The sequence below is a fragment of the Sminthopsis crassicaudata genome, chromosome X (genome assembly GCF_048593235.1).
Source record: "Sminthopsis crassicaudata isolate SCR6 chromosome X, ASM4859323v1, whole genome shotgun sequence".
Lineage (NCBI taxonomy): Eukaryota > Metazoa > Chordata > Mammalia > Dasyuromorphia > Dasyuridae > Sminthopsis > Sminthopsis crassicaudata.
The window spans coordinates 59,901,491-59,927,695 of record NC_133623.1 but is presented as its reverse complement, the minus strand read 5'-3'; the positions used below and the strand labels follow the sequence as shown (position 1 = coordinate 59,927,695).

General features: G+C 42.1%; 1 long non-coding RNA gene across 1 annotated transcript in view; it reads left to right on the top strand.

Moving 5' to 3' along the window:
* LOC141549100 (uncharacterized) overlaps positions 1-22,752 on the top strand; it is a 183,227-nt gene extending 160,475 nt beyond the window's left edge. The window contains exons 19-20 of the long non-coding RNA XR_012484224.1: positions 6,871-7,027; positions 21,952-22,752. This is a non-coding gene — a long non-coding RNA (uncharacterized LOC141549100). The remainder of the gene's footprint in view (positions 1-6,870; positions 7,028-21,951) is intronic.
* The last annotated feature ends 3,453 nt before the right edge of the window (positions 22,753-26,205 follow it).

Below are 26,205 nucleotides of genomic sequence, written 5' to 3'. Positions count from 1 at the left end.
AGAGAGAGAGAGAGAGAGAGAGAGAGAGAGAGAGAGAAAGAGAGAGAGAAAGAAAGAAAGAAAGAAAGAAAGAAAGAAAGAAAGAAAGAAAGAAAGAAAGAAAGAAAGAAAGAAAGAAAGAAAGAAAGAAAGAAAGAAAGAAAGAAAGAAAGAGAAAGAAAGAAAGAATATTTTATTTGGGGTCAAGTCACCCTGACTTAGTATCTTCCGTCTGAAAATTAAGATCTGGTCAAGTCACTTAACTTTTATCAGTTTAAATTTCCTCTTCTAAAAATGACAGAAATGTATTTGGCTACTTGGGGGGCTCTTCCAGTTGGATGAACCATTCAGTGATGAAGAGAGGGAGCAACAGAGGGAAAGCCCATAGAAAGGAACGAGCAGCAAAGAGAATTAGGGGGGAAGAAAACCAGCAAAAAGCCCACTAGGCAAGGATAGTGGGAAAGAGAGAAAGTAAGTCTCCAACAAGCAGAGTAAGGTAAGTAGAGGGAAAGTGCTCCGGCTCTGCCTGTAAACTTACTGGCTGTTTGGCCCTCAGCACATCACATAAACTCTCCAGCTCAGGTTCCTTTTTCTTTCAATAGATGTGTTTGAACTGCATGGACACTCAGATCCATACCAACTCACTAATATGTTACGATTTTCCAATAGGAAGGGGAAACCAACTTGATGCAAGGGCAGAGAGTTTGAGAGTAAAGAGAAAGATTTTAAGGAACAAAGAAAAATGTTGGGAACTGAATAGCCTTTAAATAGGAATCAGAGGAAGGGGCCAAGCAAGTATGTGGGGACACAGAGAGGAAGCTAGTCCAGCAGACAGAGAGGGAGACAGAGAGACACAGATGGATTCTACACAGGAGAATCAGAGATTTTCAGAGAGAAGATTCCTTGGCAATGAAAGAGTCAGAGAGGGAAGAGAACAGTGTCAAGGAAATAGATCTTTATGACCATGAGGACTCAGTAACCAAACTATGATGAAAGACAAAGGGACAGTGAAGATTGCCTAGGGTAGGCAAGTGGCAATTGAGGATGGAGAGAGCAAAGTACTTGAGATCAGATCATACCTCAGACCTTTTCATGCATGAATTTGCTTTAGGAAGACATGGAAGGTGCCTCAGGGTCAGCTTCCTCCTCTGTAAGATATTTGAGGGCTGCTTTGATGACCTTTAAGGTCCCTTCCTTGTTTAAAATCCTAAGAAGTATGGAAAGGCGAAAGAAATCCCCTTGGGGGATGGAGATGGGAGGAGAAATTGAGCATTAAAATACCTTTGAGTAGGGGGACACAGGGAATGGCCAGAGGGGGAGAGAAAGTGTTAGAAAGGGAGGAAAGGAAGGGGCCATTTACAGTGGAGATAATCAGAGATGAAAAGTACTACTGTAAAATTGTTGACTGATTTTGAAAGACAAGAGGGAGAGATCTAAAAGGAAGAAAATATGCTTTGCTAACACTGTCTCATTTGATACCTAGGACAGCTCCATGATGCTCCTTATATAGTCCCTATTTTATCATTAAGGCAAAAAGTACTTTGAGATTTTGACTATCCCAGCTTCATTCAGCTAAGAAATATTTAAAATTTAATTTGAACTCAGGTATTATAGACTCCAGGCCCAGCACTTTTTCCAATGCACAGGCCATGTCCCTGGAGCCGAGCTGATTTGAGTCCAGATCCTACTCTCCAATCTCTCTCTATAACTCTATGCAGATCTCTGTCACTCTCCCAGGCTCAGCTTCCTTCTCTCTCAATTGATGAGATCTACTTAGAAGCCAATGAGAACATGTCCAAAATTCAATCTGTGATTGAAGTGAAAGAAGAAACATGTAACTTAGCATTGGGTTAGAGGGAGAGAGCGTGAAATAGAGACAAGAAGCTTTTAGGGAAGTCAGAGAAATGGAGGAACTAGAGTAGGTAGAAAGAAGAGAAGCTAAGCAGGAAGGAAAAAGAAAGGGATGTCAATGGATTGCAGGGAGAGAGAGACCAAAAGATAGAAGAAGACAGAGAAGTCAGAGAAAAGGGGGAAGGGAGACAGAGGCAGAGAGAGACAGAGACAAACACCGAAATAGAGACAGAGAAAGAAAAATAACATAAAAAGGATTTTTAACTTGAAAGGAAAGGGAGAATGAAGGAAGTGCATTGTAGAGAAGGGTGAAAGCCCTTTCACAGGTCATTAGAAAGGAAGATTGTGAAAGAAATGTTGCAGCAGGCAATGTAGAGGGATTTCATTCAAAGTTTAGTTCAGAGAGACATTGATAGACAATAATTTAGAGTTTCTGAGCCTCAGTTTTTCCCCTGAAGAAAGTGATTGTATTTCATGGCCCTGAAGTCCTTTCCATGTCTAAATATGTAATTCTTTGAGTGATGAAAGGTCAAAATCCCTATTCTGTATATATTCTATCTCTTCCAATTATAAATCTATGATTTTATGAGAGATGCAAGGAGATAGATGGTAAGAGACCATTGTTCAGGGAAAAATGGAAGAGACCACTAGGGAGAGAGGAGAAAAGATTAAGATAGGATTTACTAAATCTCTGGAGAGAGAGAAAGAGAAACGGCCACCATGAGATATGGCAAAAAGAGTGTCACTAGCACAATTGTGGGAGTAGGATAAGAAAAAATGATCTTTGGGGGAAAAAAGGAAGGAAAGAGAAAAGAGAAGGAGCCATTTTGTATATGAGAAGAGGGAAGAGGTGACAAAGATATGATGGGATGGAGGAGACAAAGAGAAGAATGTATTAAAGATGGGAGGGAAAGAAAACCCCCCCAACCCCCCCAGTAGGGTGGAACATTTTTAGGCAGAAAGGAAATAGACTATTGGCAATAAAAAATTTATCAGACAGTGGAACTCAAGAAATTGAATAGGGGCTAGGGGAAAGGAGAAGGAAGATCCAATGCAAAAGACATTTTGGGAAAGAAGATGGCAAGGGACCCCTGGGCAGCTGGAAATTAAGGAGAAAGAGAGACAGAGTGGGAGACAAAAAGAGGTAGATAGAAAAATGAGATACACACAAACACACATTAAAAAGGATAAGTAGGAAGCAAGGACAGAGACAGATAGAACAGATCATTGGGAAAGAAAGGAGGGGAAACAAAAGAAGGAAATATGGGGAACAAAAGGAGGGAGAATGGAGATACTACTAAAGAAGGGAGAGGGAGTGAGAAAATGAGAAGGAACTAGTTTACATAGAAAAGGGATAGAACAAAAAAAACTAATATTTTGAAAAGAAAAAGGGGGAAGGAACCATTAGGAAAGATAAGTGGGTGGCAGGAAGACAAAGGGAATGTAGAGGATGTGGTGTTAAGGTAAAAAGCAAAAAGAGAGAGAGAGAGAGAGAGAGAGAGAGAGAGAGAGAGAGAGAGAGAGAGAGAGAGAGAGAGAGAGAGAGAGAGAGAGAGAAGGGACAGAGAAAATAAAAAGGATATATAGTGTTGGGAGGGAAGGGGCAGTGTAAAGGAACAGATAATTAATTAGAGAAAAGAAGGAGAAAGAATAAAGGAAAAGACCATTGGATGGGATGTGGGGAAAGAAAAAGGAAAAGAATCACTGATTAGGAAGAAGAAGAAGAAGAGAGAAACTGGGAAAGAACAACTGGAAAGTCAAAGGGAAAGGATAGCATTGGATTGCAAATAGAGACGAAAGGAGAGAAGGAAACAGAGAAGTGAGAGAGAACGGGGAAGGCAGAAGGAGACAGTCAGAGATCAAGACAAAGACAGAAGAAGAGACAGATCATAAAAAGGAAGGGACTCACAGGCTCCTTTGAACAGAAAAGAGAGGGAGAATGAGGAGAAAGCATTTGGGAGGCTGTTGGTGAAAGAAAGCTGGATGAGACCAGAAGAGGGAAGAGACGAGCTGGAGAGAAACATAGGGAAAAGTCAGCTGGGGATGGGAAGCCAACTAGATGGCATAATAGAACATTTTTCCTGAATTTAGATCAATTTGCTTTTGAATCTTGACTCAGACATATTCTTTGTGAGTCTGGACAATGACTTAGCCTCTCAGCCTTGGTATCCTCCACTGAAAAAAGTGATTGTATTACATAGCCATTGATTCTCTTTCCAGCTGTGAATGTATTAATGAATGAGTGATGGGGGACAACAGATTAAAAACACATTTTCAAGGGAAAAAGGAGAAGAACACTGGGGAGAGAGGAGGAAGGAAGAGGGGAAGAGTTTTCTAGGGCTTTGAGGGGAGACAAAGAGAAAAGGCCAGCATGAGACATGGAAGAAGAGTGTGACCAGAGCAGGTGTGGGGGAAAAGGAAAAATATCTTTGGGGAAGGACAGAACGAGAAAAAGCAAATGGCACTTTCAGATGAGAGGAGAAAAACAGAGGGAAAGGCTATTAAGTTGGATGGGGTTGGAAGTGAGACAGAGAGAACGATTCACTGAACATGGGGATAGATGAATAAGGGAAAGCCACAATTATGGAAGGAGGAAAGGAAGGAAATAATAGAGGAGACTATTGGCAATGAAATGTGAGACATAAAGTGAAATCCAAAACGTTGTTGCATAAAATCCAAGAGAAAGAAGAAACTATGGAAAAGAGCATGTGAAAAAGGGATGTGAAGGAAAGCCTGTGTATTTAGAGGCAAAGAGATGGGACCACACGTTGAGAGAAGAGAGAAGGAGGAGGAAGAGACAAAAAGTCAGAGTCAGAAACCGAAAAAGGGAAAGACAGACAGACAGAGAGAAATACACACACACACACACACACACACACACACACACACACACACACAAAGAGAGAGAGAGAGACAGAGAAAGATTTGGGAGTGATTGGGAAAGAAAGAGAGGGGAAGAATAAGGAAGAAATATGGATACTAAGGGGAGGGAAAAGGAAGATAGTACTAAAGAAGAGAGAAGGAGTGAGACAGTGAGAACAGACCAATACTGTTAGAAAGAGTGGAGGAAACAGAAATAACCGCAGAATATTAAAGAGAGATAAAAAGACAAGGAACTCTTGGGAAAGAAAAAATAAGAATGAGATAAAAGGAAGAGAGAATAAGGGATAGGGTCAGGAAGATAGCACTAAAAAGGCAAAAATAAGAGAGAAAATGGAAAATATGAACAATTATGAGAAGGAAGTATATAGTCTAATAGCTGGACCACTGATTGCTGGAAAAGAAAGAAGGAAGGAACCACTGAAAAATGGAAGAAGAGGCAGACAAAAGAAGATTATAGGAAATGGTTTTGAGGGAAGAAGAGAAGGAAGATACCACTTGGGTGTAGAGAAAAAAAGTGAGAGAAAGGGGAACTTATCACAGGAAACAGGAAATGGGGAGAAAAGGAAAAGAACCCCTGGTGAGGAGGAAGTGGTAGAGAGGAAGAACCAATGGAAAAAGAGGAGAGAGGAAATAAAAAGGGAAGAGACCAAGGAGGATGGGGATGGAGGGAGAAGGAAGGTACCATTAGGGAGGGGAGACAAAGCTGAGAAACTAATGGAAAGAAGCCCTGGAGATGGGGGCAAAGAGACAAAGGGAACAGAATAGTGGAATCTAGGATGGAGAAAAGGAAATAAGCAAGTGAAGAAAACATTATGAAGAGCTGGGGGAAATATAGAGAAGAAAGCAGAGTGTGTCTGTGGGAGGATGACCAAGGGCTACAGAGCAAAGGAAGAAAGCACTTGCTAAGGGGGGAGTGCTGGGGACAGGCCTGGGCCCTGTGCAGAATGTGCAGTGAGACGGGAAGAGCAGGAGGGATAAAACAGCAGGACCTGAGGATGATCGGGAGGCAGCAAGGGCTCAGAGTGGACCGGACTGTCAGGGAAAGGGAGGGGCATTCCAAATCTGTGCCTCATACTCACAGTTTGGTGATGGAAGGGCCCAAATGGAGGGAGGAAAGGGAGAAAATAATAGGAGACCTATGAGGAGAGGAGGTGGGGCCGGAGGGAGGGGCCATGCTGGACAGAGCCATGGGCTTGGGGACAGGACAGGCTGAAGTGGAGATGTGTGACCCTGTACAAGGCACTTAGCACCTGCTTTAAACTACAGTTTCTTTGCTTTTTAAATGATGCTCTTCATCTCAAAGGCTTTTAATGCTGTGCTTTTATGAGAAAGAAGAGGACTGTATGAGGATTTGGGGAAGGAGAGAAAAGCAGTTAGTAAGCAAGCTCTATTAAAGAGACAGACAAAAGCACAGAGTGACAAAGATAGAGAAAAGACACCAAAAAGGGATCACAGAGAATTGGGAGTATGATGGTGGCGGTGAGGCAGCTGGTTCTCCTAATGTGTAAAGCGTGGGGCTTGGAGTCAGGAGGATCTGAGTTCTGGGGCTGATTTACAAACACTCCTACTCCCTCTCCCAGAATCAGTTCTCCTTAGATGTCTAATACTTAGTTTCTTCAGAGTTAAATTCAATTTCCCTTAATTTTTTTCCACCTCTAAGTCAGGATTTTATGAGTGACAGAAAGAGAAGGAAAAGGCTTATGGAGGTGGCTGTGGTGGCAGAGAAACTCTCAAAGCTGCCAAAGGCTTCTGTGGAATGATTTCAAGGAGAAGGAATAGGACAAGTCCCACTTTGTACATAGGAAAGGGGAGAGAACAAAAAGGGATGGACGACAGGGGATGAGCACCAAAAGGCAGAAGGCAGAGCCCTTGGGGTGGGCCAGTTTGGGGAAGGTCAGTACAAAGACAGGGAGACACAGAGAGAGAAAAGAATAGTTGGTAATTTGAGGGAGAGAGGGAAGAAGTCATTGTTGGGGGGAAAGGCAGAGAGCAGGGAGAGAAGGGGGATGTGTTTGAGAATGAAGGGGGTGGACTTGGAGGCAGCTCATTGCTAGAACAGATAGAAGATGGAGGGATTTGGAATCAAATCACCCTGAGTTAGCAAGTTGCTTCAGAAAATTAATAGGTGTTCTTCTCAGCTTGAATTTCTTCCTCTAGAATATGGAGATAGTGTTGGCCATTTAGGGGCCCTTCCAGTTGGAAGATTCTATCATTGAAGAACAGAGAAGGACAAGGCCCACGGAATGGAGATGAAGAAGGAGAGTTCGTGGGAAAGAGAATTAATGAAAGGCATGCATGAAGGGAGAGACAGGAGGTAAGCTCCCTATAACCAGAATATAGTAAGTATAGACAAAAATGATATGTCTTTCTCCTCCTCTATGTGTCCCTCAGCACATCATATAAACTCCATTTCTCAGTTTCCTTTTCTTTCAAAAAGGGTCTTTAGACTAGTTGGCCTCCCAGATTTATTCCTTCTCTCTAAGATTCTGTGCTTTTACAATACAGAAAGGAAAGCCTGCTTAATATAGGGTAGAGACAGATTCTGAGCAGGGAACAGATATAGAGGAAAGGGAATACCATGGACAGAGCAAAGGGAGAGTCAAAGGAAGGGGCCAAATGAGGATAATCCAGGAGAGAGAGAGTCAGAGACAGAAGCTGATGATGGTGTCGATACAAAAGGAAGGGATCCTGAAGATAGTGATGCTTTAGTACTTGGAGTTACCGGCCTAGTGTTGGGAAGAAGCAGAGCTGAGTCCTGGGATCCAGAGGACAAGGTCTGTTTCATAGCATAGGATTTCGAATTAGGGAAGGTTTGGTTTCTCATTTTTCTTCATAGCTTCTCTGGCTGTTTTCTCATTTAACTTTGTTACACCTGAATTTCTTGTGCTTTAGAAAGGGGATATTGAACCCAGCGGCCCTGATGATGTCAGATAGCTGCAAATATGCAGAAGAGAGAGAGAGAGAGACAGAGACAGAGAGAGAGAGAGAGAGAGAGAGAGAGAGAGAGAGAGAGAGAGAGAGAGAGAGAGAGAGAGAGAGAGAGAGAAAGGAAGAAGAAACAGGTTTACAGTGAAGAGGAAAACAGACTAATAGAGCTTGACAGGAGGAAACAGCAAATAAATGGGTAAGGGAGAGAGAATTGGAGAGTATGTTTACACATAGAATTTTGATGCCACAAATGATGTGACAGAAAGAAAAGGGACGTAGAAGTAGTGGTAAGAGAGGTCTGGGTGGCACGATGAATATAATGATGAGCTTAGTATCAGGAAGAAATAAATTCAAATTCTATCAGTATCAATAATCCCCAGATATTTACTAGCTCTTTTGTTCTGCACAAGTTATTTAACCTTTGTCTCCCTCAGTTTACTGAGCTCTACGAGGTGGCAATAATAGGCCCTACTTCCAATTGTTATTGTGGGAACAAAACACATTGATATTTGTACATTGTACAGCACAACCTTTACTGCCTATCAGTATTCCTTGGTTTGTTTCCTTTCTTCCTAGAAGGAACTGTTCATCAATAGTGTCTAACTCAGAGTTCTACATCTCCAATAACATTGGATCCAAAGAGAAAAGGAGAATACACAGAGTGAGAATCAGGTAATAGACTTGAGAGCTGAGAGACAAAGGGAAAACATTACAGAGCATATAGGACAGGGAGAGAGGGAAAGGAAAGGGAGCAGAGGAGATGTACAGAGATCTTTTTAAATGTTTCCCTGACAGACATACAGAGACGGAAATAATAACATATGGTATTCTCAGCCTCGGTCCTCCCCTGAAGAAAGTGGTTTATTTTTTTATCCCTGAGGTCCTTTCCTGCTCTAAATATCTAATTCTAAGAGTGATGAAAGAAGGTGAAAATGACTAGTATATGTTTAGTAGTAAAGACACACAGAAAGAATTGTTGTTAAAATACTAGTGATAGGGAGAAATCAAGAGGGGGAAATCAAAAGAGAAAAAAAAACTATAAATGTGCTGAGAATGAGAAGATACCTGCTGAAGGAGAGGAAAAAGGGAAAGGACTCTTGGAGATGGGAGAGAGAGAGAAAAAAAGAGAAGGGACCATTTTGGATAAAGGTAGAGAGACAGTAGGAATGGACAATTGAGAATAGAGGGTGAAGGGACTCAAAGACATAAAGGGTCCACTCTTTCTCGAGGGGAAAAAACAAATAGTGGAGGTGGGAAAGAAAAAATTTAAAAAATCTTTAGGGAGTGGGGAGAGGGAGAAAAATAGAGAGATCAAAAATCATCAGAGAGAATCAAAGAGTCAAAAATTAAGAAGTAAGTAGAACCAAGGAGTAGAAAAAGAGGCAAAGGTCAAAGATGTCTTAATAATAGAGTTGAAGAGGGCACAAGCCACTGAAGAGAAGGAGACAGACATATGGAAAGGACCACTGGTTAAGGAATAGAGGGAGAGAATAAAATTCATTGGCCATGAAAAATAAAGAAGAGTGATATAAGAGATTATTGAAGATGCCACAGGGAAGGGAACACTGGGAGCATAACATTTAGGAGAAGGGAAGAAAAAGAGAAATAATAGGAATGAATCACTTTGGATGTGGCAGATAGGAAAGGTCCCGCTAGGTAGTGAGCAGAGAGAAAGGAGAAAAAAAAGGGCAAAAGGGAGCACTGAGGATGGTGGGAGAGATGAGAAAGGTACCACTGGGAGGCAAGGAGTGATGAAAACAAGAGAAAAGACCACTAAGGATATTGGGAAAAGAAGAAACCATGGTTTAGTTTAGTTGTTGGGAAAACCCAAGGAGAAATGAAAGTGATACTGGGATAAAATCAGAAGGAGGAAGAGGAGAGACACAATGACAGAAACTGAGAACAAGATAAGAACACACTGGATAGGTCTTAGAGTCAGCTGGAGGAGATCACAAGTGATGCTGGAGGGATATAATAGAAAGGGAATTGTAATTAGAGGGAGAGGCAATAAGTGTCACAATGAACCATCATTCTTCTCATTTTTTTCTTTCTTTTCTGAAGCAATGGAGGTTAAGTAAGTTGTCCAGGGTCACATAGCAGTGAAGTATTAAATATTTCAAGCTGGATTTTATCTCAGATCCTTCTGATTCCAAGCCCTGTGTGCTATGTACTATGCCATCTAGCTGCCCTTAGGCCATTATTCTCAGTCATTTCCACCTGAGTACAAAACCTAGTCTGACAATTTCTAGGTTGTGCCAGACACCTTACCTCTCTCAGGCCTCTGAACATGAAGTTGGATGTGGCCTTTAAGTGTTCTTTGCCTTTGAGATTTGTGAGTGTAGGAGAAAGAGCGATGGATCTACATAAGCTCGATGGATCAAGAAAAAATTGTCAGTGAGGCCATTGAGCGAAGAGAGAAGCAAAGGAGAGAGCTCACCAGGCATAGGTGGGGGTAGGGAAGCACAACTAACTCGCCTGCGGATAAGAATATATGAAGTTGAATACAAATATCAAGAGTTCAATTTTTTCCCTCTAAAATTACTGGCTATTTGGCCATGGACAAGTTTATAAACTATCACAACTTCCTGCTCTATAACAAAGTCTTGGACTTGAATGGCCACTCATTGAACTTCCAGCTCTTTGAGATTCTGGGCTTGAACATGACAGAAGGAAAAGATTACCCGCTATAGGGGTAGTGGCAGAGAGATGGAGATGCAGGGAAACAGCTTCTTGCAGGGAAGAGACAAGCAGATTAGTGAGTACCATGGACAGAGCTAAGGGAGAGTCAAAGGAAGGGGCCAAGTAAGGACCTGGGGAGATAGAGTGGAGGCTAGTCCAGTAAAGAGTCAGCGATAGACACCTAGCTGGAGACAGAGAGATTTTTAGAGAGAGAAGACTTCTTGCTAATGGGGGGCTAGAGAGGGAAGAGACCACTGGGCTAAAGAAGAGAGACAGAGAGAAATGGAAGGGGCCATTTTGGATAAGAGGATGAAACAGAGGAAAGAGGTAATTAGGATGGCAAGGGGGGACAGAAAGACAAAGGTGAGAGCTCAAAAAACATGGGGAGAATGGAACAAAGTAAAGCTAGGATGAGAGGAGGACAGGGAGCGAAAAAAGAGGGGCTGCTGGGCAATAGTCTTTGAAGCAGAAGCAAAGAAGTGATTCGTGAGGGCCTTGGAGAAAGGTGATGAAGAAAAATGAAAAATATCACTTGGGAAAAGGATGGGAAGGGCCCTTGAGGGAACAGCTGGAGACAAAGAAAAGAGACAACAGAGTAGGAAGAAAAGGAAAAAAAGATGGAGAGACAGAGACAGAGAGATGACACACCCACAGACAGAAAGAGATGTTAAAGGGAAAGGACCACTAGGAAGAGAAGAAAGAACAAAAGGGAAGAGATACTGAGAAAGAAAAGGAACTGAATACAGGAATAAGACAAGGGAACAGGAATGTACCACTGAAGGAAGGAGGTTTGAGAAGGGACTGATATGGATAGAGGGAGAAGGGAAAGAGATATTAACATTGGGTATTAAAGAGGGGGAAAAGAAACAAGAGACACTTTGGAAGGGGAATGAGACAAAAGGAAGAGAGCACAGAGGATGGGGGGAAAGAACGATTGCACTCAAAGGGAGTAAGAAAGTGAAAAGAATTAACTGTAGTGGGAAATGAAAAGACGGTTTAACACAAGGGATCACTGATTATAGGGAAGAGAGAGAAAGGAAGGGGCTGGAAAAAGGATATGGAAGAGAAAATAGGAAATCACAGGGGGCTGGAGAAGGAAAATAATATTAGGGAGGCTGGCATGGGGAGAAATAAAGGGAAAGAACCACTTATTAGGAAAGAAAGAAGGACTATTGAAAATAGAACTGGAGAGAGACAAGGGGAATAGACCATGGAGGACAGACAGTTATGGGGGCAAAAAGGAATTACCATTAGGGAGGAAAGAAAAAGATGAGGAAAAAAAGAAATATACTATTTGAGTGACAAAAGGAAAGGAAAACTGGGATGGAGGAAAAGGAGAAAACATGAAAAGAGGCTATTTTGTATATCTGGGGGAAATACAGAGAAGACAGCAGAGTGTATTTGGGGGTGAGGGAGTAAAGAAAGAAAATACTGCTAAGGGGGAGTGCTGGAGACAGGCCTGGGCCCTGTGCAGACTGTGCAGTGTAACAGGAGAGATAAACCTGCAGGGCCTGAGGATGGTCAGGAGGCAGCAAGGGCTCAGAGTGGATCCGACTGTCAGGGACAGGGATGGGAATTTCAAATCTATACCTGACTATTCCCCCTGTGTGGGGGAAGAAGGGCCCAAATGGAGGGAGGGAGAAAAGAAGTAAGAGACCAAAGAGGAGAGAGGAGGTGGGGCTGGAGGGAGGGGCCATGCTGGACAGAGCCATGGGCTGGAGATCAGGACAAGCTGAAGTGGAAGCTGCCTCACAAACTCAGAGATGTGTGACCCTGATCAAGGCACTTAACAGTTGCTTTATATCTCATTTTCTTCTAATTCAATATTGTGGTAGTAAACTTAAAGGCCTTTGAAGTAACTTCTTGTTCAAAAATCCTGTGCTTTTCTGAGAAGAACAGAAAGGTCTTTAGAGATTGGGTTATGAGGAAAGAAATACTGTCATTAGGAAATCTCCTTTAAAGAGATAGACAAAGGTAGAGATATAAAGACAGAGACATTAAAAAAGGACCACAGAGAGCTGGAAGGGTGAAGGTGGTGGGTGAAGCAGCTGGTGCTCCTAAGGGATAAAGCATGGGGCTTGGAGTCAGGAAGACCTGACTTCTAGACTTAACAAGCCTACTTGGCTCCATGTCTAGGAGCAGGCTTCTTTTCATTTGAATAGTATTTTATTATGATCTGTGTCACAATGGGTAACACAAAGACGAGAAGAAACAAAAAGGGAGGGAAAGAACACTAGGTAATTTTACAGGGAGAGAGTGAAGAGACTTCCGTGGAACATGGGAGGCAGAGAAGAAGGAGCTAAAGTACCATGGGGGAACACATCTTTGGTTGAAGTGTTGAGGTTGGGAAGGAAGACCCCAAAAGTTTGGGTTCAGAGAACAGTTGTGAGGTATCTCAAAAGAATTTGTAGGCTTGAACCCATTTCCCTAGCCAAGGGGAAAAGTTTTATTGTAATTCTAACACCATTACAAAGAGCCTGAATTGTAAGGGAATTCAGCAGAGAAAAGGAAGCAAGGAGAGACATTTATCCAGCTTTTATCATTGATATGCTAATTCTCTGGCTTATAGGTAGGAAGGGATTTGATTATCATTTATCAAATTATTACTGATCAGATTATCAGTCAGCAATGAATTGAGGAGGGGTCTCATTCACTATTGCCTCAGGTGTTTGATCTGTGAGACTATTTGGAGACCAGAAGCTATCTGACTAAGGGGTCAGAATCAGATAAATTGGGTATGGGAATTTCCTAAGCCAGAAAATTTAGAATCACTGATTTATTGCCAAAACAGAAGGTTCTCCCCAAATCTGGGGACCACAAAATCATATTACATCATATTTCCCCTCTCAAGCAGTTTGTACCCCAAATTCATTTGGGACAAAGAGACCGAGGTCTCATCTTCTAGAGCTGCTTCATGCTGATAAGGGGTATAGAATAGGTCCCTGCTCAGTGGGGGTCCAGACTGAGGAGGAGAGACAAGATGGCGGCAGCAGCATTCAGGAGGAGTCCTGGGTTTCACAATCAGTTAGCCAATAGTATTCAGACTGAATGAGTAAGTTGGAAGTTCATAGCTTGGAGCCTGGAGGAAACACATCTCACAAGTGGATTAAAATGTAGGGGCCAAATATGAGCAAAAAGAATACTTAAAAGTAGAGTTAGTAGGGATAATAGCCAGGAACCCCAACCAGAGGAAGACTGGGGGGGGACATGAGGCTATCCTGTATGCCTCTCACCCAAACAGCTTTTCCTAGGATAAATATCAAAGAGTATTTTCCCCAAATCCCTGTCTTTGTCTCCTTGAAGGTGTGGGGGCAGTGTCTGGAGCAATGACATTATACACAGTGAAATGAGCACTCAGTTGACTTGGGGTGCAAGTAGCATAATGTTTAAAAGGTGTTAAGCTTTAGGTAGAGAGAATGACATGCAGAATGGAGATAATAATTAATGGCTTTGTTCTCCTTCAGCAAAAACCTGAGCCTTCAGTCTTACGAGGGAAGGCAAACGTTTACACAATTAGTAATAATGACAACAAAAGCCAAAAAGCAGTTTGACGCCCTGAGATGGGGCATATGTGTAGAATCCATCTGCCAGTCCTTTCCTAAGTGTACCCTTCCTCCAGACAGGCTTCAGGATTGGGGTTTAGCAGCCCTTTCATACTTGGGCTTATTTGGCAGATCTGTTTTTTTCTCCCAGCTTGTGACAAGTGAAAATAAGTTTCACAAGGGATCAGAGAGCATTCTTTTTCTTTTTTTTTCTTTTTTTTTTCTTTTTTATTATATATATATATATATATATATATATATATTTTATAATATTATCCCTTGTATTCATTTTTCCAAATTACCCCCCCTCCCTCTATTCCCTCCCCCCGACGACAGGCAATACCATACATTTTACATGTGTTACAATATAGTCTAGGTACAATACATGTGTGTGAATATCATTTTCTTGTTGCACAATAAACATTAGAATCCGAAGGTACATGCAACCTGGGCAGACAGATATTAGTGCTAACAATTTACATTCCCCTCCCAGTGTTTCTTCTCTGGGTGTAGCTACCTCTGTCTATCATTGATCAGCTGGAAGTGAGTTGGATCTTCTTTATGTTGAAGATTTCCACTTCCATCAGAACACATCCTCATACAGTATTGTTGTTGAAGTGTACAGTGATCTTCTGGTTCTGCTCATCTCACTCAGCATCAGTTGATTTAAGTCTCTCCAGGCCTCTCTATATTCCTCCTGCTGGTCATTTCTTACCGAGCAATAATATTCCATAACCTTCATATACCACAATTTACCCAACCATTCTCCAACTGATGGACATCCATTCATCTTCCAGTTTCTAGCTACAACAAAAAGAGCTGCCACAAACATTTTGGCACATATATGTCTCTTTCCGCTCTTTAGTATTTCTTTGGGATATAATCCCAGTAGTAGCGCTGTTGGGTCAAAGGGTATGCACAGTTTGATAACTTTTTGGGCATAATTCCAGATTGAGAGAGCATTCTTTTTCAAGTGAGTAGCTTGGTGTAGGCCATAGAAGCTCCAACTGGCTGGCCTCGGGATTCAGAATGGTAGTTCTCAGGAGATTACAAAGAAGCTTCAAGGAAGGTAGTATAGAGGTATTATGAGCAAGTTTGCCAGAGTGATTTTGTAATGGATATCCGGCAATTATTGACTTTCTGGCAAGAAAACAAGAGATAGTCAGGTTACAGTTATTCCCCTGGGGAGTAACTAGTACAAATGGGCTGGCATCCAGGGTGGAGATGGTGACTTTTGGGAATGGGGCCTTTGCAAATGATGCATCAGGTCGCATATGTGGGCTGCCTTGAGGCTGCTGAGGACATACCCAACAATTCTGAATGCCCCCACTGCCCACGGAGTTCCCTAGCTTGACTAAAGACTTATCTCCCCACTGGTGGGGTCCATAGAGTGACACCAGGAGAAATGGAGAGAAAATACTTGGAGTAAAGCTCTCCTAAATAACAAGAAAGAAGGAAAGCTAATCCTAAGTGCCTCAGCCACCTTTTAAGTTATTTGAGGAGTGAGGGTTGCAGTCACTCTGCAAAGAGCTAGGTAGGCCAGAAAGAAGTTCCCACTGACTTGCTTCTATGATCAGAAGCTGGCCTGAGGGTGTTTGAAACCACTCAGAAGGAAAAAGAGTGTGTCCCTTTTCTTTTGAGCTGGGCGAGTAAGGGGTAAATGGGTAACAGCACAGGCAGCTGAATCTGCAAGCCTATTTTCCTTGCATACTTAATAGGAGAATATTTTTGTTGTCGAGCCCCGTTTCTTTCCATCCAGCCCCATGAGCATGCAAAATATGAAAGGCATATTTGGAGTCAGTATAGATGTTCACACTTATTCCTTTCCCCAATTCTAAAACTCTGTGAGGGCAAAAATAAACCTGGTGGGGGGTTAGAACCTCCAATGGTTGGCCTTCGAGGCTCTTTCAATTAGAAGGGCTGTGGCAGCCACTGCTCTAAGGCAGGAGAGTTACCCCAAAGACACCAAGTTTCTTTGTGTAGTCAAGGCCCCAAGGGTTTGGCCCCACCTTTCATTAGGTAGGGCTAAGGGCAGAGCAAGAGATTAGTTTAGCTTTCAGGATTTTAACAGACTGATAAGACTGTGGGCCTTTCATAGCCCTTCCAGTGGGCTGGAAGTTAAAGGTATTTATGACTTCAGTCAGAGAAGCATCTTGGGTAGGGCTGCAGATCAAGAGACTATCTAACCCATACTGGCCGTGTACGTTGGTGAAGGTGGGATTATGTTCCCTTGGATTTGCCCCTTCAGAAGCAAAAAGAAATTGTGAGTCTTTTAAGAAAGGAGTGTTTAAATAACAGGTCACCAAACTGGCAGGGCAGAGGGGAGATCCCAAAACAGTTCTTAAGTTTCCCTTCAATCCCTATTACTCTCTGAGGGGAGGGCCAGGTAAGACCAGAGTATCAGGAAGAGAGAAAAGGAGACCCTGTATCAAAAGGAGAATTCAAAGGTTTTCCCTGCCACATCCAAAGTTCCCCTGGGTTTGGTCATCATGATGGAGTAAGTGGGAGCCTGGCCAACCCCAGGCACGTTCACTCCTGGTCCTGAGAAGACAGGAGAACAGCTCAATGGTGGTGGTGGTGGGGGCGGCCGGACCCTTCTGTGGCAGTCTTTCTTTCAGTGCCCTGACATCAGTGCCTGATTTCACTTGGGGCAAGGTCCTGGGAGTTTTCTCCAATGACAGTTGCAAGCCCTGGTTGTGACATGTAAAGCATGAATCCCCATGGTTCCTAGATAAGGCATCAACTAAAAACTGAGCCCGTTCCTTGTTTCTTGCTCTGGCCCTGTGGGTTCCTATTATTAAAAACTCCCAAAGCTATTTCTAATAGTTGAGCCTGGGAAGTTTGAGGTCCTGAGGCTAGCTAACTTCTACAGCTTCCTCCGAATGTCTGGGGCAGACTGCTTAATGCTGAGGACGCTGGTCCCCTCTGGAGAAGCGGGGTCCAGGTTAGGGTTACTTCCCTAAGTCTGTCAATTAACCTGCTTCTTAATTCCTGGTTTCATGCCTATAGTGAGGCAGGTTAAAGGTGATCCCTTATCTCTCAGAGGATGGGCTACTCACTTCATGATCAGGCAATCAAATTCACAACTCCAATATCGGTCACAGTCCCAAGAGATTTTATCTCTAATTGCAAATTCTATCAATGGATGCATTATTTTAAAAGTTTATCAGGACTTAAACCCATAAAGAGATTGTGTTTAACATGGTTTATATGGTTAAACTTACCTTGGTACAAAGGATCAACCATTATTCAGGCTCATAAAGTCTTAGTAAATGCATTCTTTGTTTGGAAACTGAATCCTCCAACAGGCTTATTTCTCAGAGCTGATGATCTTGCTTATGGTTTTAAGAAAACTGACAAGCTTATAAATTTAGGGCAGTTGATAGAGACCCCATAGAGGGGGTTGAGCTTACTAGATTGCCCACCCCAACATGGCCTGTGTGCTGTTTGACACGCGGCCCCCCCACTCTGTGAAGGGGGAAAGGAGCTGCACACCTCAGATGTGGAGGTGAACCGTTAAGGCTTAACATGATGACAATAACTCCAAGTTACTTAGTTAACAATTTTAGAATTTTCCTTAGTAATAGTCAAATGGTCTTAGCTGCAGTTTCTATTCCCTTAAATAAGTTTCCCTTTTGTTTTAGGGAGAAAACAAGACAATTCTTAAAATCGAGATAGAAGAGATTTTAAAACTGACAATTTTAGTTAATGAGCCTAGAAAAACAATTGCCATTTGGTTATTTTCCAATTCCCCCAAATCATTTCTCTTTTGTGAGTCAGAAAAAGGTGTGACTTTTTATTCTCAGGGCCCTCCGAAGTCTGACTCTAACTAGAGTTTTTCAAATAGTGGCAAACTGCTTTTCTGTTTTCCTAAAGTTACAAAACGCTTCTGTTAATACTATCACCGCAAATAGATCCTTTCAGTGAGCTTTCCTTTAAAATTACTTTAATTATCATACCACAAACAAATTCCCACATTACTTTACACACACATAGAAATCATTTATCTGTTGGTCACATTTAAACAAAAAAACCTCATGAAGTTATCAAATATGACGCAATTATATCCAATAAAGCAGTTAACATTCATATGGCATGTTTTATGCTAAGTACTTTTGCAATGATGTGCTCTTCACAACAACAACTATTATTTTTCTTTACAAATCAGAAAACTGGGCAGAGATTAAATAATTTGCCGCAAATTTCATAGCTAATCATATAATTGAGACAGAGAATGATGATCTTACCAAATACAGAGATTGACTGGTTTTCTGGGTGCTGCCAGGGGTACCCAAATTCTTCCCAGGCATTTCTGGACAGAAGCTGCTGAAAACTGCGATGACTGGATATCCCTTGATAAAAGGTAGAAATGGTAGTTTCAGGTGCCAGGACTCAGGGAATGGAGGCTGTCCTTCCACTCCATCCCCATTCCCCCAACTGGGTTAGGGGGTATTTAGGCAAGATTGTGTGAGGTCCTCACTATTTTGCTTCCCCTATTTCTGCAGATGAGGCAGAATTTGAATTTCCCTACAGTTCTGAGAGGAGAAGAGTAAGCAAACAGAGAGACTTGGGCTATTATTGATCTTGCTAGCAATCTCCACAACTGAGATGTTTCAGGAATTTCTCTTGCAATTTTAAGTTGACTAATTGCCAACCTGCTTAGCAATTTCTCAAAATTTTGAAGGCAATGATCAAGGCGTTTTGCTCATAAAACTTTAGAGAATCTGTAAAGATGTTATTTGAATTTTAATTAGCTGACTTTTTTTGTATAACCCCCAGATTGGACAGAGCTGAAATTCACACAAAAGTTAGGCTTTTTAAGGAATTTTTCCCAGCATTCTAACTACAGCATAAAAGTTTTTTTCTTGCTGGATGCATTTTAAAATCTTTCCAGGTAACAAAACCTGGCTCACAGAACAAATAAGACACAGACATTCTGCACAGAGACGCAGACATAGACAAATGACATGAAAGAAGGCTGTCCCATATTTGCCAAAAGCCATAAAATTTTGCCAAAAGCTATCCTATAGCACTTTTGTCTTCTTTGGCACCCCAGAGAAGGTGAAAGGTTCCCCAGGAACTTTGCCAAAAGTTGCAAGAATCTCCCAGTCTGGGTGTCCCCAGTCAAGGAAAACTTGCAGAGGATGGAGCTCATGATAACCCAGACAGTGTTATCTCCCAGTGGTTTGGGGTGTCCCACTATAGGATTGTGGGAGAAAAAAAATGGGAGGTTTACCTTGACAAGGAGGGAATCAAGCCAGGAGAGTCCAGATTCTCCCCCTACTGGGCCACCAAATGTTGAGGTTGGGAAGGGGGACCCCAAAAGTTTGGGTTCAGAGACCAGTGTTGTGAGGTGTCTCAAAAGAATTTGCAGGGGGCCAAGGGGCAAAGTTTTATTATAATTTATTTATTTATATTTAATTTATATTTTTATTTTATATATATATATAATTTATATTATTAATGTTTATTATAATTGTAACACCACTACAAGTGGACTGAATTGTAAGGGAAGCCAGCAGAGAAACAACAGCAAGGAGAGACCTTTATCCAGCTTTTATCTTTATATGCTAATTTTATGGTTCATAGGTAGGAAGGAATTTGGTTGTCATTGATCAGATTATTACTGACCAGGTTATCAATCAGCAATGAATTGAAGAGTGGGCTTATTCACTATTGTCTCAGGTGTTTGATCTGTGGGACTATCTTGAGACCAGAAGCTATCTGACTAAGGAGTGGTCAGAATCAGACAGATTGGGTGTGAGAGTTTCCTAAGGTAGACTCCAAAGCCAGAAAATCTATAATCATTGACTTATTGCCAGAACAGAAGCCCGCCCCCAATCGAGGAACCAAAAAAAATCATATTATATCAAGAGAATGGACTGAGAGGCAGTTCATTGTTACAGCAAATAGAAGGTTACATTTGGAGTCAAATCACTCTGCCTTACCAACTTGCTTCTGAAAATTAAGATGTATCAAGTCACAACACTTCCTTTTTCTTGGCTTGAATTTCCCTCTCTAAAAAAATTAGAGTTGGAGTTGGTCACTAAGGTCCACTCCATTTGGATGATCCTATCATGGGTGAAGAGGGAAGGGTAACTCCCTAGGGAGTGCATGGCAGGAAAGAGAGTAAGTGGGGAAGAGAGCCAAGAAGGCCTACTGGGTACAGCAAGTGAGAGACAGAGAGAGAAAGAGAGAGAGACAGATATCTATCTATCTATCTATCTATCTATCTATCTATCTATCTATCTATCTATCTATCTATCATCTATCTATCTAAAGAGAGAGAGAGAGAGAGAGTCAAAATATGATTTCAAGCTCTTCTTCCAAAATTACTTCCTTTGTGCCCCTCAGATCACCAATTAAGCTCTCAGACAGTTTTCTCTTCTTTTAAATGAGATCTTTAGGCTTGTAGGCCTTTATTCCTTTCAGTTTTAAAATGCTATTAGTGATGGAAAGGAAGCGTAGAAAGCCCCTAAGGAATTAACTCTGGAAGAAAAAGGGAGACTTGGAGGACTTTTGAGGAGGAGAGATACACAGGCAATAATAGACAGAGGGAAAAAAGAGTGGGACAGGAAGAAGTGGAAAAGACTACTTGATAATGTGGATAAGAGAGAGAGAAAGTGCTACTGTAGAATTGTTGAGAGAAGGGGACACAAGTAGAAGGAGAACTCCAAAGGAATATGGGATTGGGAAGAAAAGGAAGAAAACAAGCATTTCTTAAATGATGATGTAAAGCAGAGAAGGAAGTTGCTACTGTAGAATTGTTGACAGAGGATTTGAAGCACAAGGAAAAGGAGTAGCGAGTACCTAAGAAAAAAAAGCACTGGGGAAAGGGAAGGAAGGAAAAATATTTATGAAGTAGCTATCATGTGTAAGGCACTGTGCTAGATGCTTTAGTAAATATTATCTCATTTGATTCCCTTGACAGCTCTCCGTACTAGATGCCATTATTTTATTCTCCTTTTATAGTGTAGGAAACTGAGGCACATAAAACTTGCACCTTATTCACAGTCGCACAGCTAGTAAATATCTGAACATGAATTGGGATTTACTGAGTCTAGGCTCTGTATTCTGTCCCTTACACAAGCAGTATCCCCGGAGCCTGGATGAAGTGAGTCCAATTCATACCCACAAATCTCTCTCTATAACTCTATACAGATCATTTTCACTGTCAGTCTCAGCTTCCTCCTCTCTACTTAGGGTCTCCTGAGGACACTTCTAAGACCAAATCTAAGATCCTGGGATGGAAAGAGGAAGAAGAAAAATAGTTCTTGGTAGTGGGATAGAGGGAGAGAGAGTGAAATAGAAATAAGAGCCTTCTGAGGATGGCAGAAAGACAGAAGGAAGGAACAGGTATAGAAAGAGAGGGAGAAAGTCAAAAGAGAGTCAAAAGAAAGGGATACCAGTAGATTGCAGGGAGAGAGAGAACAAAGGGTAGATGGAGAATGAAAAGTCAGAGAGATGGAGAAAGGGAGGGAAAAAACAGAAAGATGGAGAGAAAGAGATTCAGAGAAAGAAAGAGAAGGTATAATAGTCTTGTTCAAATGGAAAGGAGAGGGAGAATAAAGAGAAACCATCTGGGATAGGGGTGAAAGACACACTCTTGGAAGGGAGGGAAGAAACTGCTGTGGAGGGCGGGGAGAGGCAGAGAAGAGGGAGTTAAGGATCCAGTGGGGGCACATCTGAGGATGAAGGAGATAAGCAAGGCGGGTTACCTGTTTTAAACCTTAATTTCTTTATATTTTAAATTATTATTACAATTTAAATTATTAAAGTCTTGAACTAAAATTATTATTGCAATTTAAGTGATTAAAGTCTTGAACTTAAAAGCTGTTATAAAATATTTTCTAGCTCAAAAATCTTGTCATTTTATGACAAAAAAAGAGAAGAAATCCTGAGGAAAGCCTACAGTTAGTAGAACAACAGAGAGAGAAAGAGAGAAACAGAGAGATAATACCATAATAGAGATAATAATACCAGAATAGATAAAAGGTTGTATTCAGAGTCAATTCACTCTGAGTTAGCTACTAGCTTCTGAAAATTAAGAGTTGATCTTGTATGTCTTGTATGTCTTTCTCTTAAAAAGATGGCGATGGAGTTCATCACTCTGGGGCCCTTCCACTTCGATGATCCCTAGGGAGTGATGAAGAGCGAGGGGATGGCACATGGAAGTGAATGAACAACAAAGAGAGATAGTGGCGAAGAGAGCCAGCAAAAGGCCCACCAGGCAAGGATAGTGGGAGAGAGAGAAAGTAAGTCTCCAACAACCAGAGTAAGGTAAGTAGAGGGAAAGTGATGTGCATTCAACCAACCTCTTTGAAACTTACTGGCTATCAGGCCCTCAGCACATCATATAAACTCACCTCTTCAGTTTCATTTTCTTTCAAAAACAGTCTTTAGACCTTCCAGACCCATTCCAGCTCTCAAAGATTCTATGCTTTTTTAAAAGAGTAGGGAAAACTACTTAAGATAGGAGTAGAGACAGAGAAATGGAGATTGAGAGAAAAGGTTTTTCAGGAAGGGAGAAAGATTCAGGGAATATTCCCTCGACAGCAGAAAGACAAGTAAGTGGCAGGAAGACAAAGGAAATGTAGAGGATGGGGTATTAAGGAAATAAGCAAAGAAAAGAAACAGGAGAGAGAAAATGAAAAGGATAAACAATGTTGGGGAGGGAGGAGGCAGTGTAAAGGGACAGATCACTAATTAAGGAAAAGAGGGAGAAAGAATGAAGGAAGTGAACATTGGGAATGGGATGAGGGGAAAGAAAAAGGGAAAGAGCCACTGATTAGGAAGAAGAGGTAATGAGCAATGGGGAAAATACTGTTGGAAAAAGAGGAGGAGAGGGGGAAACAAAGGGAATAAACCATGGGGATGAAGGGTGAGGGAAGATACCATTGTGGGGGGAGACAAAGCTGAGAAACAAATGGAAGGGGGGCAAAGTGACAAAGGGAACGTAATGGTGGGATCTGGGATGGAGAAAAGGGAAAAACAAGTGAGAACATTGTGAATACCTGGGGGAAATATAGAGAAGAAAGCAGAGAGTGTCTGTGGGAGGATGGCCAGGAACTAAAGAGCAAAGGAAGAAAACACTTGCTAAGGGGGGAGTGCTAGGGACAGGCGGGGGCCCTGTGCAGACTGTGCAGTGAGACAGGAGAGAGGAGCAGGAGGGATAAAGCAGCAGGGCCTGAGGATGCTCCAAGGCAGCAAGGGCTCAGAGTGGACTGGACTGTCAGGGAAATGGATGGGAATTCCATATCTATACCTGACAGTCACTAGATGGTGAAGAAAGGGCCCAGGTAGAGAGAAGAAATGGAGAAAACAAGTATGAAATCATTGTGGAGGGGGTCAGGGGCCAAAAGGGCAGACAGAGGTCATTCTGGTCAGAGCCATGTGTTTGGAGTCAGGATGACCTGAAATGCTCACATTTCACAAGGCTGCCTCACAAACCTAGAGCTGTGTGATGCTGGGCAATGCATTTAGCACCTTTTTAAACCTTAATTTCTTCACATTTTAAATTATGGTATTAAACTTAAAAGGCCGTTATAAAATACGTTCTAGCTCAAAAATCTTGTCATTTTATGAGAAAAAAGAAGAAATCCTGAGGAAAGCCTACTGTTAGTAGGACAACAGAGAGAGAAAGAGAAAAAGAGAGAGAAACAGAGAGAGAGAGAGAGAGAGAGAGAGAGAGAGAGAGAGAGAGAGAGACAGACAGACAGACAGACAGACACAGAGAAACAGAAAAGGGATCACAGAGAACTGGGAGAGTGATGGTGGTGGGTGAGGCAGCTGGTTCTCTTATGGGATGAAACATGGGGCTTGGAGTTAGGAGGACCCGAGTTCTAGGGCTCAGAACAAATTTACTTGTTCCATCCATGTCCAGGCACAGGTCAATTTAACTGATCAAGCCTTAGTATCTTCAGGTTCAGACTCAATTCTACTTAGGTTTCCTTCCAGTTCTCCACCTCTGATCTCTTAAGTGACAGAAAGGAAATGAAAAGGCCTTGCTGTGATAGGAGAGAGACTCTAATAGCTGCCAAAGGCTTCTAGGAAATGGAGACAGGGAGAAGGGACAGAAACTGGTCCCACTCTGTACAAAGTAAAGGTGGAGAATGAGAGGGGAGGGGAGGGGAGTTGAAAGACAAAATATTTGGGGTGAGGAAGTTTGGGTGGGACACACAAAGAAATCCTATTTGGTAAATGGACAGGGAGAGAAGGAAGAGACTGATGTGGAGGGTGGGGGAGAGGCAGAGAGGAGGGATCCGAGGGACTCAGTGGGGGCACATCTGTGGATGAAAGGGTCCATCTAGGGATATTGGGGGGCAGCTCATTGTCCTGAGAGAGAGAGAGTGTTCTCCTTAGATTCAGAACACTCGGAGTTAGGATCTTGCTTCTGAAAATGATCAACTGGTGAAATCACTTCACTTTGATTAACTCGAATTTCCTTCTCCAAAAAAAGTTGGAGTTGGACCCTTCAAGGTGGATAATCTTACCAGTGACGAAGAGAGATAAAGGCAACCCCTATGTGGATAGGTGGGAAGAAAAGACAGTAAGCAGAGAAGAGATCCAGGGAAGGTTGGACAGGGTATGGATGGTGGGAGAGAGAAAATAAGTCTCCTACTTATCAGAGGATAGTAAACAGAGTTAAAATTGTGAGTTCAAGCTCCTCTTGCAAAACTCCAGGCTTTATGGCCCTTGCCTGTTGCTGGAAACTCTTAGACTCAGTTTCCTCTTTTTTCCAAAGAAGTCTTTAGATTTTATGGCCTCTCAGACCCCTTCCAGTTCTCTAAGATTCTGTGCTTTACCAAGAAAGAAGGAAAAGACTGCTTGATATAGAGATAGAAGCCGAGATTGTGATTGAGGGAAAAGGTTTGTGAGGAAGGGAGAGAAGTGCAGGGGAGGGAATACCATGGACAGAAGGAAAGGATAGTCAGAGGAAAGGGCCAAATGAGGATGCAGGGACAGAGAGTTTATGCTAATCCTGCAAAGAGAGACAGAGGTAGAGAGACAGACATTTGTAGACAGAGAGAGAGAGAGAGAGAGAGAGAGAGAGAGAGAGAGAGAGAGAGAGAGAGAGAGAGAGAGAGAGAGAGGAGAGAAAGAGAGAGAGAGAAAGAGAGAGAGAGAGAGAAAGAGAGAGAAGAATGAGAAAAGTAGAGAGAGATAAAGAGAGAGAGAGAAAAGAGAGAGAAGAGAGAGAGCGAGAGAGATTGAGAGAGAGAGAGACAGAGAGAGAGCGAAAGAGAGAGAGAGAAGAATGAGAAAAGTAGAGAGAGAAATTCAAAGGGAAGAAAGATCGGGGAAGGGAAAGGAAAGAAACAAGTATTTGTTAAGTAGCTACCATGTGTCAGACTCGGTGCTAAGCTCTTAACAAACATCTCATTTGATGTCCATAACAGTGCTCTGTATCAGGTGTGATCATTATTATCATTTTCCATTTAGAAAACTGAGACACAGAGTTTGTAATTTACCCACAGCTAGTAAATGTCTGAGGCTTGATTTGAACTTGGGTCTTATGAGTCTAGGTCCAGAACTTTATCTACTGCACTAGCAGCATCTGGGGAGCCAAGATGACTTGTTTTCAAATGTGACTCCACACATGTAATCTCTACATGACTCTGAGCAAAAGACTTTAATTTTCTCAGTCTCCATTTCCTTCTCTCTAAAATGAGGAGATTATTCTCAGAGGCCTGGAAGGACAAATCCAAGACCATAGGATTGAAGGAGAAAGAAGAAAAAACATCACTTGCTATTCGGAGAATGGCATAGAGAATGAAACAGAGGCAAGAATCCTGAGAGGAGAAAAGAAAGAAAGAGGGAATGAACCAGGGTGGAAAGAGGAGAGGGAGAAAGTCAAAGGGAAGGAAACCCAGTGGATTACAGGAAGACAGAGAACAAAGGATAGAAAAAGACTGAGAGGAAGTCAGAGAGACTAGGAAATGGGAGACAGAGACAGAAAAAGACGAAGAGATACAGAAACAAAGACAGGAAGAAAAAGAAGGGACAAACAAGGTTCTTTCAATGGAAAGAAGAGGAAAAATGAAAAACCATTGTGGAGGGGAGAAAGAGAGATATCTGCCAACAGAAGAGAGATGAGATGGAGAGAAACATAGGAAAATGTCACCTGGAGATGGACCATCCTGGGGAAGCTAACTAGTTGTCATAGGGGATAGAACTCTGCACTTGAATGTAGATTTATATAAGTTTGAATCTTGACTGAGATAAGTTCTTTGTGTCTGGGCTGTCAAACAATCTGTCAACCTCAATTGCCTCCCCTGAAAAAAAGTGATTCTATTTCATAGCCACTAATTACCTTCCAGCTATAAATCTATGATCTTAGGAG